The 18,381-nt window shown below is 39.7% G+C and overlaps 1 non-coding gene across 1 annotated transcript; it reads left to right on the plus strand.

Moving 5' to 3' along the window:
- The first annotated feature begins 12,487 nt into the window (after positions 1-12,487).
- LOC133237888 (U6 spliceosomal RNA) lies at positions 12,488-12,594 on the plus strand. Its single transcript, XR_009733397.1, has one exon. It is a non-coding gene; the product is annotated as a U6 spliceosomal RNA (small nuclear RNA).
- Positions 12,595-18,381: the final 5,787 nt, after the last annotated feature.

Consider the following 18,381-nt stretch of genomic DNA (forward strand, 5'->3'; position numbering starts at 1 on the left):
CATCTTTAATTTTCTTGAAGAGATCTCTAGTCTTTTCTATTCTGTGGTTTTCCTCTATTTCTTTGCACTGATTGCTGAGGAAGGCTTTCTTATCTCCCCTTGCTATTCTTTGGAACTCTGCATTCAGATGCATATATCTTTCCTTTTCTCCTTTGCTTTTCACTTCTCTTCTTTTCACAGCTATTTGTAAGGCCTCCCCAGACAGCCATTTTGCTTTTTTGCATTTCTTTTCCATGGGGATGGTCTTGATCCCTGTCTCCTGTACAGTGTCACGAACCTCCGTCCATAATTCATCAGGCACTCTGTCTATCAGATCTAGTCCCTTAAATCTGTTTCTCACTTCCACTGTATAATCATAAGGGATTTGATTTATGTCATACCTGAATGGTCTAGTGGTTTTCCCCACTTTCTTCAATTTAAGTCTGAATTTGGCAATAAGGAGTTCATGATCTGAACCACAGTCAGCTCCCAGTCTTTTTTTTGCTGACTGTGTAGAGCTTCTCCATCTTTGGCTGCAAAGAATATAATCAGTCTGATTTCGGTGTTGACCATCTGGTGATGTGTAGACTCTACATATGTAGAGTCTTCTCTTGTATTGCTGGAAGATGGTGTTTGCTATGACCAGTGCCTTCTCTTGACAAAACTATTAGCCTTTGCCCTGCTTCATTCCGTACTCCAAGGCCAAATTTGCCTGTTACTCCAGGTGTTTCTTGACTTCCTACTTTTGCATTCCAGTCCCCTAAAATGAAAAGGACATCTTTTTTGGGTCTTCATTCTAAAAGGTCTTGTAGGTCTTCATAGAACCATTCAACTTCAGCTTCTTCAGTGTTACTGGTTGGGGCATAGGCTTGGATAACCATGATATTGAATGGTTTGCCTTGGAAATGAACAGACATCACTCTATCGTTTTTGAGATTGCATCCAAGTACTGCATTTCAGACTCTTTTGTTGACCATGATAGTTACTCCATTTCTTCTAAGGGATTCCTGCCTGCAGTAGTAGATATAATGGTCACCTGAGTTAAATTCACCCATTCCAGTCCATTTCAGTTCGCTGATTCCTAGAATGTCGACATTCACTCTTGCCATCTCTTGTTTGACCACTTCCAATTTGCCTTGATTCATAGACCTGACATTTCAGGTTCCTATGCAATATTGCTCTTTACAGCATTGGACCTTGCTTCTATCACCAGTCACATACACAGCTGGGTATTGTTTTTGCTTTGGCTCCATCCCTTCATTCTTTCTGGAGTTATTTCTCCACTGATCTCCAGTAGCATATTGGGCACCTACCATCCCGGGGAGTTCCCCTTTCAGTATCGTATCTTTTTGCCTTTTCCTGCTGTTCATGGGGTTCTCAAAGCAAGAATACTGAAGCAGTTTGCCATTCCCTTCTCCAGTGGACCACATTCTGTCAGACCTCTCCACCATGACCCTACCATCTTGAGTGGCCCCACATGGCATGGCTTAGTTTCATTGAGTTAGACAAGGCTGTGATCCATGTGATCAGATTGGCTAGTTTTCTGTGATTATGGTTTCAGTGTGTCTGCCCTCTGATGGCCTCTTGCAACACCTACCATCTTACTTGGGTTTCTCTTACCTTGGACGTGGGTTATCTCCTCATGGCTGCTCCAGCAAAGCACAACCGCTGCTCCTTACCTTGACGAGGGGTATCTCTTCATGGCCACCCCTCCTGACCTTGAAGATGGAGCAGCTCCTCTCTGCCCTCCTGCGCCCATGCAACCACTGTTCCTTGGACATGGGGTTGCTCCTCCTGGCCGCCTCCCCTCACCTTGGCCATGTTAAAAATTAGTAAGACAATAATAAATGAAATGAGATCTTTTTCAGATATAGAAAGAATTAACAGAAGGCACATGAAATACTTAGTTCCAAAATAACAATTTCTTGTAAGTATTAAATGGCTAAATGATTTAAGCATATTTTAAATAATTCCTCGGTTTGGATTTGTGCATATTTATAATAAAAGACATTTAATTGTGTGAATTTTGTGCATTTAAACTTGTGGCAATTCTACATCAAGAGTTTTCATTCCACTACTTATAAACAAACAAGTGGGGAATCCATATCAATAGTTATAGAATCATTGTATCAAGGAAGACATATATGTGGAACCTAGAAAAAATTTTGCCTGTGTGCTAAGCTGCTTTAGTCATGTCTGACTCTTTGCAACCCTATGGACCATAGCCCACCAGGCTTCTCTGTCCATGGGATTCTTCAAGCACGAATATTAGAGTGGGTTGCCATGCCCTCCTCCAGGGGATCTTTCCAACCCAGGTATCTAACCCAAGTCTCTTATGTCTCCTGTTTTGGCAAGCAGATTCTTATTGCTAGCACCACCTGGGAAACCCAGAAAAATGGTATAGGTGACTTAATTGCAAAGCAGAAGTAGAGTCACAGATGTAGATACAAACTTATGGTTACCAAAGGAGGAAGCAGGGGTGGGATGAACTGGGAGATTGGGACTGACATATATACACCACTATATATAAAATAGATAACTAATGAGAACCTACTGTATAGCACAGGGAACCCTACTATGCTCTGTGGTGATCTAAATAGGAAGGTAACCTAAAAAAGAGTGGATATATGCATATGTATAATTGATTCACTTTGCTGTAGAGCAGAAAATAATACAACATTGTAAAACAACTATACTACAATAAAATTAACAAAAAATGCTTCAAAAGGAAGCAGTAATAATATATTCAAGTTTTTACTTTAACATACATGTTATTATTTAGTGATCCATGAATTTACCAGTCTTTGGGCTTCCCTGGTGGTTCAGAAATGAAGAATCTGCCTGCAGTGCAGGAGCCAGAAGAGATGCAGTTTCAGTCCCTAGGTCATGAAGATCCCTTGGAGGAGGACACAGCAACCCACTCCAGCATTCTTGCCTGGAGAATCCCATGGACAGAGGAGCCTGGCTGGCTACAGTCCATAGCATCACAAAGAGTCTGACACAATTGAAGCTACTTAGAATGCAATCTACGGACAAAGTGCCATTCTGCAGCATTTTAATTAGCTGCTTCTGCTGTAATTAGCTCCTCCTATAGGGGGTTATGCAGAGTACATCATAAGAAATGCTGAGCTGGAAGCACAAGCTGGAATCAAGATTGCCAGGAGAAATATCAATAACCTCAGATATGCAGATGACACCACCCTTATGGCAGAAAGTGAAGAGGAACTAAAAAGCCTCTTGATGAGAGTGAAAGAGGAGAGTGAAAAAGTTGGCTTAAAGCTCAACATTCAGAAAATGAAGATCATGGCATCTGGTCCCATCACTTCTTGGGAAATAGATGAGCAAACAGTGGAAACAGTATCAGACTTTATTTTTTGGGCTCCAAAATCACTGCAGATGGTGACTGCAGCCATGAAATTAAAAGACACTTACTTCTTGGAGGAAAGTTATGAACAACCTAGATAGCATATTGAAAAACAGAGACATTACTTTGCCAACCAAGGTCCGTCTAGTCAAGGCTATGGTTTTTCCTGTGGTCATGTATGGATGTGAGAGTTGGACTGTGAAGAAGGCTGAGCGCCGAAGAATTGATGCTTTTGAACTGTGGTGTTGGAGAAGACTCTTAAGAGTCCCTTGGACTGCAAGGAGATTCAACCAGTCCATCCTAAAGGAGATCAGTCCTGGGTGTTCTTTGGAAGAAATGATGCTGAAGCTGAAACTCCAATACTTTGGCCACCTCATGTGACGAGTTGACTCACTGGAAAAGACTTTGATGCTGGGAGGGATTGGGGGAAGGAGGAAAAGGGGACGACAGAGGATGAGATGGCTGGATGGCATCACCGACTCGATGGACGTGAGTTTGAGTGAACTCTGGGAGATGGTGATGGACAGGGAGGCCTGGCGTGCTGCGATTCATGGGGTCGCAAAGAGTCAGACATGACTGAGCGACTGATCTGATCTGATCTGATCTGATAGGGAGTGAAAATGAACTGAGCTTTGGAATGATAACCCTCCCTCATGGATAGCAATGACATCAAGAATACTTTCAGGACTAGGCCACTGAGGGGGAAGGTGTTTGGGAATTAAGACCGAAAGCTCACTGAAAGTGAAAGCAGGGGCCAGGGATCTCCTTCTTCATCAGAATGAATATTTATCAAATACATGAATGGTATGTAGATTATGTTTTCTCGTTTCCTCTAGATAGTTTGTATTCTTAGGAGCAGCCTGGATAATAGTCATTTCTTAAATTTTCTTTGACCCATCATTGCTAATTTTCACCAGTAACACAAAGTGGAAAAATAACTCAAAGAATAGAAGAGTTGGTCATTCAGAATTTACACACTAAATTCAGACAGACGACCAACATGCCCAAAGCAGGAATGGGATCACAAATTATCAGAGTGAAGCAGTTTGAAATTGATGTAACTGTAAGAGTAGCTAATTATCAGCAGAAGCACCCAATACAAACACTACAGAAGGAAACTTTTCTGGTAGGCTGACACACTCATGCTATGGGTCCCTGAACAATAGCCATGCACAAAATGAAAAGTTAACATATTATTACTGATTCTGTAAAAACAACACTGTTATAACTATGCCTGTGTAATTCCACAGCTTGGATATGAAAAAGAAAGAGAAAGTATTTTATGCATTTCAGTAGGTAAGATTGGTAAAATAATTAAAAGTCAAAGAAGATGAGGAATAGTATGGAAGGATAACATCATGGTAGAATTCTATTCAGTTGTATTACTTAGAATTATATTCTATTTAGAAATATAAATATATAGTCTAATGTACATATTCTCTGAGAATCCTGTTTTATGTAACTGGGTTTCAAAACATTTCCTAAGTTTTCCTTTTGTGTCATAAAATTAATCGATTTATTTTTCTGTCTGCTTGCTAAGTCGCTTCAGTCATGGCCAACTCTTTGTAACCCTATGGAATTAGTCCTCCAGGCTCCTCTGTCCATGGGATTTTCCAGGTAAGAATACCAGAGTGGGTTGCCATTTCCTTCTTCAGGGCATCTTCCTGACCCAGAGATCGAACTCACATCTCCTGCATTGGTTGGCAGATTCTTTACCACTGAACTATCTGGGAAATCCCTGAGTAATATAAGGCAAGCTTTACTGTGATCTCATGCCCTCCAGAGACCAGGGTGGAGGAAAAGGGAGCATCCTTTGCCAAACATAAAAATAAATAGGTGAAGATTATCATCATAATTGTGGAAAGGAACACTGTACTTGATCAGCAGAGAACTGATCAGCAGGGGTGGAGTAACGGGAAGGGAGATGTGTTTATGGAGTAATTTTAGCACTTTATATCCCCAAGAAACTAGACCCATTTACATTCTTTCAACAGACATTTATTGATCACTTACTACTAGATGCTGGCAATATAGCAGGGAGCAAAACAAAAATCCTTCCCTAGAGGGCTTACATTTTAGTGAGGGGGTGATAGACCAGAAGCAGATAAATAAGAATATTAGATAACATGTTAAATTATGATAAGTGCTCTGAGGAAAACAGGGGAGAGAAAGATAATCAGGAGCTACTGTGTCTGGGGAGGAGGCTGAGATGGATTTTAAACCAGATGGTCAAGGAACAGAGGTTGCTAGAGCAAACAACTGTAGAAGTCATTGTTTTACACAACATCTCTATGAAAATTGTAAAAATTCCCGGCTTGCAATGTATTTAGAGATTTATCTATAAAGATGTTTATCACAGCTTTATTTATAATAGCAAGAAAATAGAAATAAAGTAAAACTCCAACTGAAGCATTTGTTAAATAAAATGCAGATGGAAAAAAAGATGACACAACATTTTAAAATTGTGTTGCGGAAGAAAATTTAAAGACATGGTGTATGTGCTCCATAGTTTCAAAAACATATATGCCATATGCTTCTTATTTCTTTGGTATATTTTTCTCCAATTATAAAAGAGGGCAATGGTATTACATAAAATTTGATAATATTACTATCACAGAGGCATTATAGAGATTTTTAACTTTTTAAACCTTATCTTTTTTATTTTGTATTAGAAAAAAGTTTCCTTCTATAAAAAATTAAAATAAACTGGAAAGACCTAAAATCTAGAACATTTACAACTGCCTTTATAAGACATAGAAAGGATGCTTAACCAATTTAAAGATGACAATTTGAAGCGTTGACACTGTGTAAGAAGAATCAAGATCAGAGATTATTTTGACAGACTGGAAAGGGCTAAACACATCAAGACAAACTTTGTTAAAAATAAATTTGAAATCTCCATTTGGGCTTTTAAAAAATCAGTTTAAGAGTTATAGTTTAACTGGAGATCCATTTGACAGCAGCTCATGTAAAGAAAGACCTGAGGGTGTTGATGGCCACAAGCTCTACAGAAGCTCACAGTCTGACACAACTGCTTAGAAGCTAATTAATTTTTCCATTAATTAATATGTTTCCAGTGTCAGCATGGGAGACATATGGTCCCTCTGTAGCCTACACTGGTCATATAAAGTTGGGCCCCCAAATGTGGTGAAACATTCTCACTGCATCTTGTTTTTCTCCTTTATAGCCCTAGTCACACTTGAAACTCATTAATTTAAGCAATGCTCTTTTAATACCCTCTGTCTCTGCTATCCTGTAAGCCCCCTGAGGGCAGGGACTGTGCCTTTATGCCTTTGTTATTTACTGCTTTATCTCCAATGTCCAATGTACACACACACACACACACACACACACAAATTGTCCTTCAATAATGTCAGTTACAGTAACCTCATTTATTTATTCTATTTGACAACACAACATCATGTCTATGTGTGGTAGGTGCGAATCTAAGGCCTTTAGAGATAGATATTAATTCTTTAATCTTTACTACACCCATGCGAAGCAGGTATATGAGAGCACTGAGACAGAGAGGTTATGAAATGTACCCAAGTTGGTAAGGGGCCGAGCTGAAATCTGAACACAGACACACCACATTCTGCTGACTTTTAGGAACAAAACTGAATAATGGACACCTAGGTTGCTTCCATATCCTGGCTATTGTAAATAGTGTTGCAATGAACATTGGGCTGCATGTGTCTTTTTGAATTATGGTTTTCTCAAGGCATGTAGGGGCTTCCCTGGTGGCTAAGAGGGTATAGAGTCAGCCTGCAATGCGGAAGACCCAGGTTTGATCCCTGGGTCAGGAAGATCCCCTGGGAGAAGGCAATGGCAACCCACTACAGTACTTTTGCCTGGAAAATCCCATGGATGGAGGAGCCTGGTAGGCTACAGTCCACAGGGTTGCAAAGAGTCAGACACGACTGAGTGACTTCACTTTCACTTTCAGGGTATATGCCTAGCAGTGGGCTTCACGGTAGCTCAGCTGGTAAAGAATCCATCTATAAGGCAGGAGACCCCAGTTCCTGGGTTGGAAAGTTCCCCTGTAGAAGGGATAGGCTACTCACTCCAGTAGTCATGGGCTTCCTTGGTGGCTCAGGTGGTAAAGAATCCACCTGCAATGAGAGAGACCTGGGTTCGACCCTTGGGTTGGGAAGATCCCTTGGAGGAGGGCATGGCAACCCACTCTAATATTCTTGCCTGGAGAATCCCATGGACAGAGGAGCCTGGAGTGTCAAGTCCATGGGGTCGCGAACAGTCAGACTTGACTGAGTGACTAAGCACAGCACCTGTGCAGCAGCAGGGTTGCTGAGTCATATGGTAGTTTTACTCCTAGTTGTTTTTTTTTTTTTTTTAAAGAATCTCTATACTGTACTCCATAGGGGCTGTATCAATTTACATTCCCACCCACAGTGGAGGTTGTTGTTATTTAGTCCCTAAGTCATGTCAGACTCATTTGCAATCCCTTGGACTATAGCCCATGAGGCTCCTCTGTCCATGGGATTTTCCAAGCAAGAATACCAGCGAGGGCGTTCATTTCCTTCTCCAGGGGATCTTCCCAACCCAGGGATTAAACCTACGTCTCACTGAGCCACTGGGAAGTCCAACAGTGCAAGAGGGTTCCCTTTTCTCCACACCCTCTCCAGCATTTACTGTTGTAGACTTTTTGATGATGGCCATTTTTGAGTGGTGTGAAGTGATACCTCATTGTAGTTTTGATTTGCATTTCTCTAATAATGAGTGATGTTGAGCATCTTTTCATTTGTTTGTTGACCATCTGTATGTCTTCTTTGGAGAAATGTCTGTTTAGGTCTTCTGCTCATTTTTTTGATTAGGTTGTTTGTTTTTCTGCATGAGCAGCTTGTATATTTTAGAGATTAACCTTTTGTCAGTTGCTTCACTTGCAATTATTTTCTCCCATTCTGAGGGCTGTCTTTTCATCTTTATAGTTTCCTGTGCTGTGATAAAGGTTTTAAGTTTAATTGGGTTCCATTTGTTCATTTTTACTTTTATTTTCATTACTCTAGGAGGTAGATCAAAGAGGATCTTGCTGCAATTTATGTCAAACAGTGTTCTGCCCATGTTTTCCTCTGAGAGTTTTATAATAAGTTTCTGGCCTTACATTTTAGGTCTTTAATCGATTTTGAGTTTATTTTGGTGTATGGTGTTAAGAAATGTACTAATTTCATTCTTTTTCATGTAGCTGTCTAGTTTTCCCAGTATCATTTATTGAAGATGCTATATTTTCTCCACTGAATATTTTTGCCTCCTTTGTCAAAGATAAGGTGTCCACAGGTGTGTGGGTTTATCTCTGGGCCTTCTATTTTGTTCCACTGATCTGTATTTCTGTTTTGTGACAGTACAGTACTGTCTTGCTTACCTTAGCTTCGTAGTGTAGTCTGAGGTCGGGAAGATTGATTCTTAGAGGTCTTTTTCTTTCTCTATTGCTTTGGCTATTTTTGTGTTTCCATACAAACTGTAAAATTTTTTGTTCTAGTTCTGTGAAAACAGCCATGGGTAATTTGATAGGGATTGCACTGAATCTGCAGATTGCTTTGGGTAGCATAGTCATTTTCACAGTATTGATTCTTCCAATATGAGAATGTGATATATCTCTCCATCTGTTTCTGTCATCTTCAGTTTCTTTCATCAGTGTCTTTCAGTTTCCTGCACACAGGTCTTTTATCTCCTTAGGTAAGTTTATTCCTAGGTATTTTATTCTTTCCGTTGCAGTGGTGAACAGGATCATTTCCTCAGTTTCTTTTATAAAAAGGGACGAATTTGAGTCAGTTGAACTGAGGTAGATGAACCTAGAGCCTGTTATATATAGAGAGTGAAGTCAGAAAGAGAAAAACAAATACTGTATATCAATGCATATATATGAAATCTAGAAAAATGCAGATGTCGAGAAAGGACTAAAAAAAAATCATACCTTATCTATAGAAAGTTGATCAGGAAAAGGAGTCTAAGTGACATACCATCTTGAAAGGTTTAAAAGAAGTGGACCAATTTAAGCTAAAAACCAACAATTAAAAAAAAAAAAAAACAGAGTTGACATGATTACTTGACTTTGAATTTAGAGGACTTCTATGCAAAACAGGAAGTAATGATGAAAATTAATGAACTCTCCTACGTAGAGTATGAACCTGTAACCCTAGTTACTAGGCCAATACCTATTGATGCCTGTGATAGCAACACAATTATCAATAGCATTCTCTTTCACTCTCAAAAATGTTTCAGTTTGGACAATCAGTTATTGCATGGTCACCAAGTTTGTAGCCTAAAAGATTTCATATCATTCACACACTTAATTTTTACAAAAGTCCTGCTGGTGGTTTAGTCACTACGTTGAGTCTGACTCTTGCAACCCCATGGGCTGTAGTCCACCAGGCTCATCTGCGCATGGGATTTTCCAGGCAAGAACACTGGAGTGGGTTTCCATTTCCTTCTCCAGGGGATCTTCCCATCCCAGGGATTGAACTTGGGTCTCCTGTGCTGCAGGCAGATTCTTTACCAACTGAGCTACTAGGGAAGTCCTATGCAGTAGGTGTTGATATTAGTTTACCATTCCTCTTTCTTCAACCTGAAAAACATAAAGTTGTTCCAAAATACTTCGCTAGTTAGTGGCAGAGCTGTGTCCTGAACCCAGATTGTCTGATTTATTATTTTTTTTTAAACTCTTATGTGTTCTCTGTCTACTCTGCTGAGTAATTCAACTTGCTCTGTATTGTTACAGAGCACAGGGCTAGGACAAATAGGTAGACATCCCTAAGAAATACTTTATCTTCAAATGAAGCACCACCTGTAATGTGTTTGTATATTAGAAAAAAAAGAAGACTGACAATGACTGAACTATGTGGTCAGTTGAAAATCTGATCACTGAAAAGTGCCCAAACCCAGGACTGAATGGGCAAGGTGCAAGGTTTTCATCAAGGGGGCCTCCTGCACCAATAGAGCCTTGAACCTGTGAGTGTCTCAGAACACGAGACACAGATTTTGGGGAGACAAATGAAAAATTAGTGGGTCATGAAATGAATTTTGGCACTACAAGGCCCTAGCATTCCAAATCACTGACAGGCCTAGTGAGAACTTTAGATTCCCCTTTTAATTATGGTTTCAATCCTTCCATCACTGCCTATAGGAAAGCCTGAGATTGGTGCTAATACAATTGTAATGCTACTCATGAGAAAAACAACCCCTCAAAGATGTCTACATCCTAATCACTAGAACCAATGTGTATGTTATCTTACATGGCAAAAGTGATCTTAACAGACAGGATTAAGGTTAACAACCTTGAAATGTGAATATTAATTTGGAGTATCTGAGTGAGTCCAATCTAATTCCCATGAGTCCTCAAAAGAGGACAATTTTTCTCAGCTGTGGAAAGAAAGAGCCATGAGGACAGAAGCAGAGTCAAAGACATGCAATGTTGCTGCTCAGAAAATGGAAGAAGGCAGACCATGAGCCAAGAAATGCGGTGGCCTCTAGAAGTTAGAAAATGAGGAAATGGGTTTAACTCCAGAAAGTACTGCAGCCCTGCCAAGACTTGATTTTAGCCATGAGACCAGTGTCCAACTTTTGACTTACAGAATTAAGGAAGCAAGCCACCAAGGTTACAGTAATTGTTTATAGCAAGGATATGGAACTCATAAAGAAGGGTATCAGTTCAGTTCAGTTCAGTTCCTGTCCAACTCTTTGCGACCCCATGAATCGCAGCATGCCAAGCCTCCCTGTCCATCACCAACTCCTGGAGTTCACTCAAACTCACGTCCATCGAGTCAGTGATGCCATCCAGCCATCTCATCCTCTGTCGTCCCCTTTTCCTCCTGCCCCCAATCCCTCCCAGCATCAGAGGCTTTTCCAATGAGTCAGCTCTTCACATGAGATGGCCAAAGTACTGGAGTTTCAGCTTCAGCATCATTCCTTCCAAAGAACACCCAGGGCTGATCTCCTTCAGAATGGACTGGTTGGATCTCCTTGCAGTCCAAGGGACTCTCAAGAGTCTTCTCCAACACCACAGTTCAAAAGCATCAATTCTTCGGCACTCAGCTTTCTTCATAGTCCAACTCTCACATCCATATATGACCACTGGAAAAACCATAGCCTTGACTAGACGAACCTTTGTTGGCAAAATAATGTCTCTGCTTTTCAATATGCCATCTAGGTTGGGGATAGGCAAAGATTATGAAAATGGTATTGAAATAATTGAGGTATAGAAAGCAATTACTCTAAATGACTTGCAACATTACTTCCAATTCTGCAGGAGTCTGATGATATTCCATCACCTGTCAGATTTCAGTCCTTCCCAGTAGCTAGTTTGGTGTTTCCTGTGTTTTCATAGGCATTCCAGAAAGAAATTTAAGAACAGAATTATCGAAGTGAAACAAAATCTTGTTTGGGGAGAGTTTGCTTATTTTTCAGGGATACAGTGCTGGAGATGTAGGTATGACCTTCTTACTTACAATCAAGTCATTTTTAGGTGAATTCCCTTGTCGAGAGTTATCCTCTTGTCCGAGATTAGTCAGTTTTATTATTCACACATGACAGTATTTTTCTTAAAAAATATTGGCTATACCGGTTTTATAGATTACTGTAAAGAACTTTCTGCTCCAGTTGATATGAAAAGCAATCAATGTATCCCAATAAAACACAAATTGAATTTGATAGCATATGGTGAGTTCATGTTATATTTAAAGAAGAAAGCAATTAGGATTAACCAAGTCTATTTGCTCCAAGTTGTTTTGTTCTGCCATTTTGAAAATTCACAGCCTACAGACTCATATTTGATTACAATAATACCTAATGCACTTGGTTGATATAACAATTAATCATTCCACATTCATCATATTCTCCTTTGACTCAATTACACATGTTGAGATACACACAAATGTCTTCAGGAGAAAAACAGAAGTTAATTCAAGACAGAGGGAAATGTGAGCACTCCATATTGTTTGACTGATTATATGTTACATGTGTAATCTGTATACCAATAAAGAAGGACAAGCATATAGCCAATGAATACATAACCAGGGTCATTAAAAGAGAGCTTGTAATTTCATAATGTTAGTCAAATGCTACTTGATCAACTTGCTTCCAGCAACTAATGAGGCAAATAGATGTCAACTCATCTTAAATCTAAAGAATGGTGTGCTCGCTTCGGCAGCACATATACTAAAATTGGAACGATACAGAGAAGATTAGCATGGCCCCTGCGGAAGGATGACACGCAAATTCGTGAAGCGTTCCATATTTTTAATCCCTATCAAGCTACCAACAGTATTCTTCACAGAGCTAGAACAAATAATTTCACAATTTGTATGGAAATACAAAAAACCTCGAATAGCCAAAGCGATCTTGAGAAAGAAGAATGGAACTGGAGGAATCAACCTACCTGACTTCAGGCTCTACTACAAAGCCACAGTCATCAAGACAGTACGGTACTGGCACAAAGACAGAAATATTGATCAATGGAATAAAATAGAAAGCCCAGAGATAAATCCACGCACATATGGACACCTTATCTTTGACAAAGGAGGCAAGAATATACAATGGATTAAAGACAATCTCTTTAACAAGTGGTGCTGGGAAATCTGGTCAACCACTTGTAAAAGAATGAAACTAGACCACTTTCTAACACCATACACAAAAATAAACTCAAAATGGATTAAAGATCTCAATGTAAGACCAGAAACTATAAAACTCCTAGAGGAGAACATAGGCAAAACACTCTCCGACATACATCACAGCAGGATCCTCTATGACCCACCTCCCAGAATATTGGAAATAAAAGCAAAAATAAACAAATGGGACCTAATTAACCTTAAAAGCTTCTGCACATCAAAGGAAACTATTAGCAAGGTGAAAAGACAGCCTTCAGAATGGGAGAAAATAATAGCAAATGAAGCAACCGACAAACAACTAATCTCAAAAATATACAAGCAACTCCTACAGCTCAACTCCAGAAAAATAAACGACCCAATCAAAAAATGGGCCAAAGAACTAAATAGACATTTCTCCAAAGAAGACATACAGATGGCTAACAAACACATGAAAAGATGCTCAACATCACTCATTATCAGAGAAATGCAAATCAAAACCACTATGAGGTACCATTTCACACCAGTCAGAATGGCTGCGATCCAAAAGTCTACAAATAATAAATGCTGGAGAGGGTGTGGAGAAAAGGGAACCCTCCTACACTGTTGGTGGGAATGCAAACTAGTACAGCCACTATGGAGAACAGTGTGGAGATTCCTTAAAAAACTGGAAATAGAACTGCCATACAACCCAGCAATCCCACTGCTGGGCATACACACTGAGGAAACTAGAAGGGAAAGAGACACGTGTACCCCAATGTTCATCGCAGCACTGTTTATAATAGCCAGGACATGGAAGCAACCTAGATGTCCATCAGCAGATGAATGGATAAGAAAGCCATGGTACATATACACAATGGAGTATTACTCAGGCATTAAAAAGAATACATTTGAATCAGTTCTAATGAGGTGGATGAAACTGGAGCCTATTATACAGAGTGAAGTAAGCCAGAAGGAAAAACATAAATACAGTATACTAATGCATATATATGGAATTTAGAAAGATGGTAACAATAACCCTGTGTATGAGACAGCAAAAGAGACACTGATGTATAGAACAGTCTTATGGACTCTGTGGGAGAGGGAGAGGGTGGGAAGATTTGGGAGAATGGCATTGAAACATGTAAAATATCATGTAAGAAACGAGTTGCCAGTCCAGGTTCGATGCACGATACTGGATGCTTGGGGCTAGTGCACTGGGACGACCCAGAGGGATGGCATGGGGAGGGAGGAGGGAGGAGGGTTCAGGATGGGGAACACATGTATACCTGTGGCGGATTCATTTTGATATTTGGCAAAACTAATACAATTATGTAAAGTTTAAAAATAAAATAAAATTAGAAAAAAAAAAAAAGAATGGCATATCCTAGAACTAGAGATTTTTTTTTTTAATTTTCCATCTTTCTTAGGGTGAATTCATTTATCTTGAAGAAATGTATTTTCATGCTAATGCCAATGAAATAATACCCAAGAGCAGATTTGAAAATGGCAGGTTGTAATTTATTGTGGCCGTGGAGCCATAGAATGGCCACAATCTCCAAAAATGCCTGTTATCAAATGGTCAGAAAAGTCTTGAGTAGACACCCCTCTGAGTCATCATCTTCAGGCTACTAAAACACCATACTTCACTCATGCCACAAATTGAAATAAGAATGGAAAATTGATCTCCTGAAGAAAATCTTAATTTAATAGATTTCCATCTTAGTTTTAAGAAGAAAATGTCATACTCTTTTAGCCAAGAGTGATTTGATAGTGTATTAGGCCTGACCCATTGTACAGGAAATACATTTTTGAGTTCTTTAACAATTGATGGCTGTTCACATGATACAAAGCTAGTTTTGAATTACTGTGCTTTCACCACTGAGAAGAATGCAAAATACCATTTTTCTTAAAAATATATATATATTTTATTCCTGATACAAGTAGGAATTCTTCTGAGGTCAATTGGTGTTTGTTTTAGAGCAAAATTGATATTACTCAAATCCTGGGTTCTAGCAAATTATTAATTAGTTGATAATTAATAGAGATTAATTGTAGAACTCTTCCAGATTAATTACTTCTGGACTCTTTTTAATAAATTAAAACTTGTAAAAGATACGTTGTATATCCATTGCCTCTTTCTAACATATCCCCAATTACAGATAGAGCTGAAAGAAACCTGATAAAAATCACATAACACTGTCCCATCTTCACTCAATTTAAGTTGTATTATAACTTTAGACATTTAGAAGCAGACTTTTGGAAGTTCCTTGGAAGCAGGAGCCTAATGTCTAGAGTTAGAAAGCAGGTACTGACACATCCTCAGTAAATAGTGTGTGGGAAACTGTCTACATACAGCCGTACACACTGTGCTGCTGCTGCTGCTGCTGCTGCTAAGTCACTTCAGTCGTGTCCGACTCTGTGCGACCCCACAGACGGCAGCTCACCAGGCTCCCCCGTCCCTGGGATTCTCCAGGCAAGAACACTGGAGTGGGTTGCCATTTCCTTCTCCAATGCATGAAAGTGAAAAGTGAAAGTGAAGTCGCTCAGTCGTGTCCGACTCTTCGAGACCCCATGGACTGCAGCCTACCAGGCTCCTCCGCCCATGGGAGTTTCCAGGCAAGAGGACTGGAGTGGGGTGCCATCACTTAAATAACACCGTAGTGTTTATTTTATATTTAAAGAGAAAAATTAGGTTGACTCTCTAGTGAGCATGTAAGCATCTTCTCTAGCCCTATAATATAGTAGCTGATTTTGGCTCAAAGACTGAAACTCAGCTTTCCTAGACAGCCACTTCTGTGATCACTTTTGTGTAAAACATCCTTAGTTCCAAAAACTAAACAATACTATTTGGCATGGGGAAAACCTGATCCAAGCATATTTTTCTTTTTAAACACAAAATTTTGAAACATCTTAATTCTTTAGGTACTAACTAGAGTCAAGGGACCCTTTATTCTAATTTCTAGCTCTAATATCATAAACCTGTCTGAAAAACCAAGTTTTTTTGAGCAGACAGCACACAGATACTCAGACACACATTATTTGATGTTTCAATTAACACCATTTCAAAGTTCAATACTCAGCCTTTCCATAAAAATTTTAAAAAACTCAAAGTTCTCAGCAATATCTTTGTTGTTGTTGTTTAGTCACTCAGTTGTATCTGACTCTTTTGCGACCCTTTGGACTGTAGCTCGCCAGGCTCCTCTGTCCATGGGGATTCTCCAGGCAAGAATACTGGAGTACGTTGCTGTTTCCTATTCCAGAATCTTTGATATGACAGTAAAACTCTTACAAGCCTTAGAGACATGTACTTATGCTCTTTCTTTTTTTTTTTTTTTAGTAGAAATCAATAATTCTGTTTTCAGTGGGGATCATAGATACATGGTGCATTTGTAAACTATTAGCACTGTTCTAAAAAGGAAATAAACTCACAGCTGCTTCCAAGGCGGTGTATTATTAGATCTTAATATTTAACTTAGTTTTCTCACCAAAATCGATTTGCTGTTGCTGTTGTTATGACTGCTTCCAGGTGGTTGTCTGCCTTAAAGAAATACACAATTAAATTAGTTCAGGAATGTTCTATGCCTAAATTATATTTTCCACTTTCATTTTTATTTTGAAGTGCATCATTTCATTTGGCCTCTGAAAACAATCACGAGGCCTCTCCTTGCCATGTGTCTCATTTCTCAAAATACCAGCCAACAGGAAAAGGAACAAGAGAACTGGATCTTCCTGATGGAGGTGGCTCCTGCACACAGATTACCAAGCTGAAGCTTCACTGTGTTTTATTGAAAACAATGCATCTCTTGCCTTCACAGAATGCTCCCGAGTTTTCATACTGAAAACTCTTCCTTTTGCCAGAAACAGCGTACTGTGAAGCAAATGGAACAGGTTTTATCATAGGAGCAATTTAGCATTATGCTTCTTACACTGACTTTTGATAGCTCTTTGTTTAGACTTGGGGTGAACATTTCAAAACTCAGTATTGCCTCAAATATTTCAAATTTCTAAGTCTCATTCTATAATCCTTTACCCTAGATTTTTTTTTAAACCTAAAATCTCTAAAACCAATCAACTGAGAATCCTTGAATGCTTTCCATTTGATAAGTTTTCTGCTTCCGTGTGTAAAACTGGGTGTCCTTTGGTAAAACAGTTTTCTAACCCTCAATGTACCCTGTGGCTGCTCTTCTTGAGAAGGAAAAAAAAATCTTATTACAATGAGCTTCCCTGGTGGTTTTCCTGGTGGCTCAGAAAGTAAAATCTGCTTGCAATGTGGGAGACCCTGGTTCTATCCCTGAATCGGGAAGACCTCCTGGAAAAAGGAATGGCAACTCACTCCAGTATTCTTGCCTACAGAATTCCATGGACAGAGGAGCCTGGTGGGCTATAGTCCATGGTGTCACAAAGAGTTGGACATGGCCGAGCAACTAACACACTTTAACTTTCCAATGAGCTATGATTACAACAGTTCTGTGATTGAGTGCTCTGTGGCTTCTAAAACTTCTTAATTTGATTTTTTTTTTCCTAGGTTATACTCAAAAATCACACTTTGGATTTACCCCATACACCATCTTTACCAGGACTGGCCTGGTTCAGAGTCTGAATAAGCAATAGCCGAAAAGATGTGGCCTCAGGGATCCCAAGATGACTACCTTGCCATCACTAAAATATTCTTTTTTCTGACAATTTGCTGCTCAATTTCTTTGTGACTATCTGAAATATTTTAGCAGAGGATGAATTTTTTTCTTTTTGTACTGTGAAAAGGGAAGTCACTCAGTCGTGTCCGACTCTTTGTGACCCCATGGACTGTAGCCTACCAGGCTTCTCCGTTCATGGGATTCTCCAGGAAAGAATACTGGAGTGGGTTGTCATTTCCTGTGGGAAATAGATGGGGAAACAGTGGAAACAGTGTCAGACTTTATTTTTTTGGGCTCCAAAATCACTGCAGATGGTGATTGCAGCCATGAAATTTAAAGATGCTTACTCCTTGGAAGGAAAGTTATGATCAACCTAGATAGCGTATTTAAAAGCAGAGACATTACTTTGCCAACAAGGGTCCGTATAGTCAAGGCTATGGTTTTTCCTGTGGTTGTGTATAGATGTGAGAGTTGGATGGTGAAGAAAGCTGAGCACTGAAGAACTGATGCTTTTGAACTGTGATGTTGGAGAAGACTCTTGAGAGTCCCTTGGACTGCAAGGAGATCTAACCAGTCCATCCTAAAGGAGACCAGTCCGGGGTGTTCATTGGAAGGACTGATGCTGAGGCTGAAACTCCAATACTTTGGCTACCTCATGCGAAGAGTTGACTCATTGGAAAAGACCCTGATGCTGGGAGGTATTGGGGGCAGGAGGAGGAGGGGACGACAGAGGATGAGATGGCCGGATGACATCGCCGACTCAATGAACATGGGTTTGGGTAGACTCCGGGAGTTGGTGATGGACAGGGAGGCCTGGCGTGCTGCAATT

This window comes from Bos javanicus, chromosome 24 (genome assembly GCF_032452875.1).
Source record: "Bos javanicus breed banteng chromosome 24, ARS-OSU_banteng_1.0, whole genome shotgun sequence".
In the NCBI taxonomy this organism is placed as follows: Eukaryota; Metazoa; Chordata; class Mammalia; order Artiodactyla; family Bovidae; genus Bos; species Bos javanicus.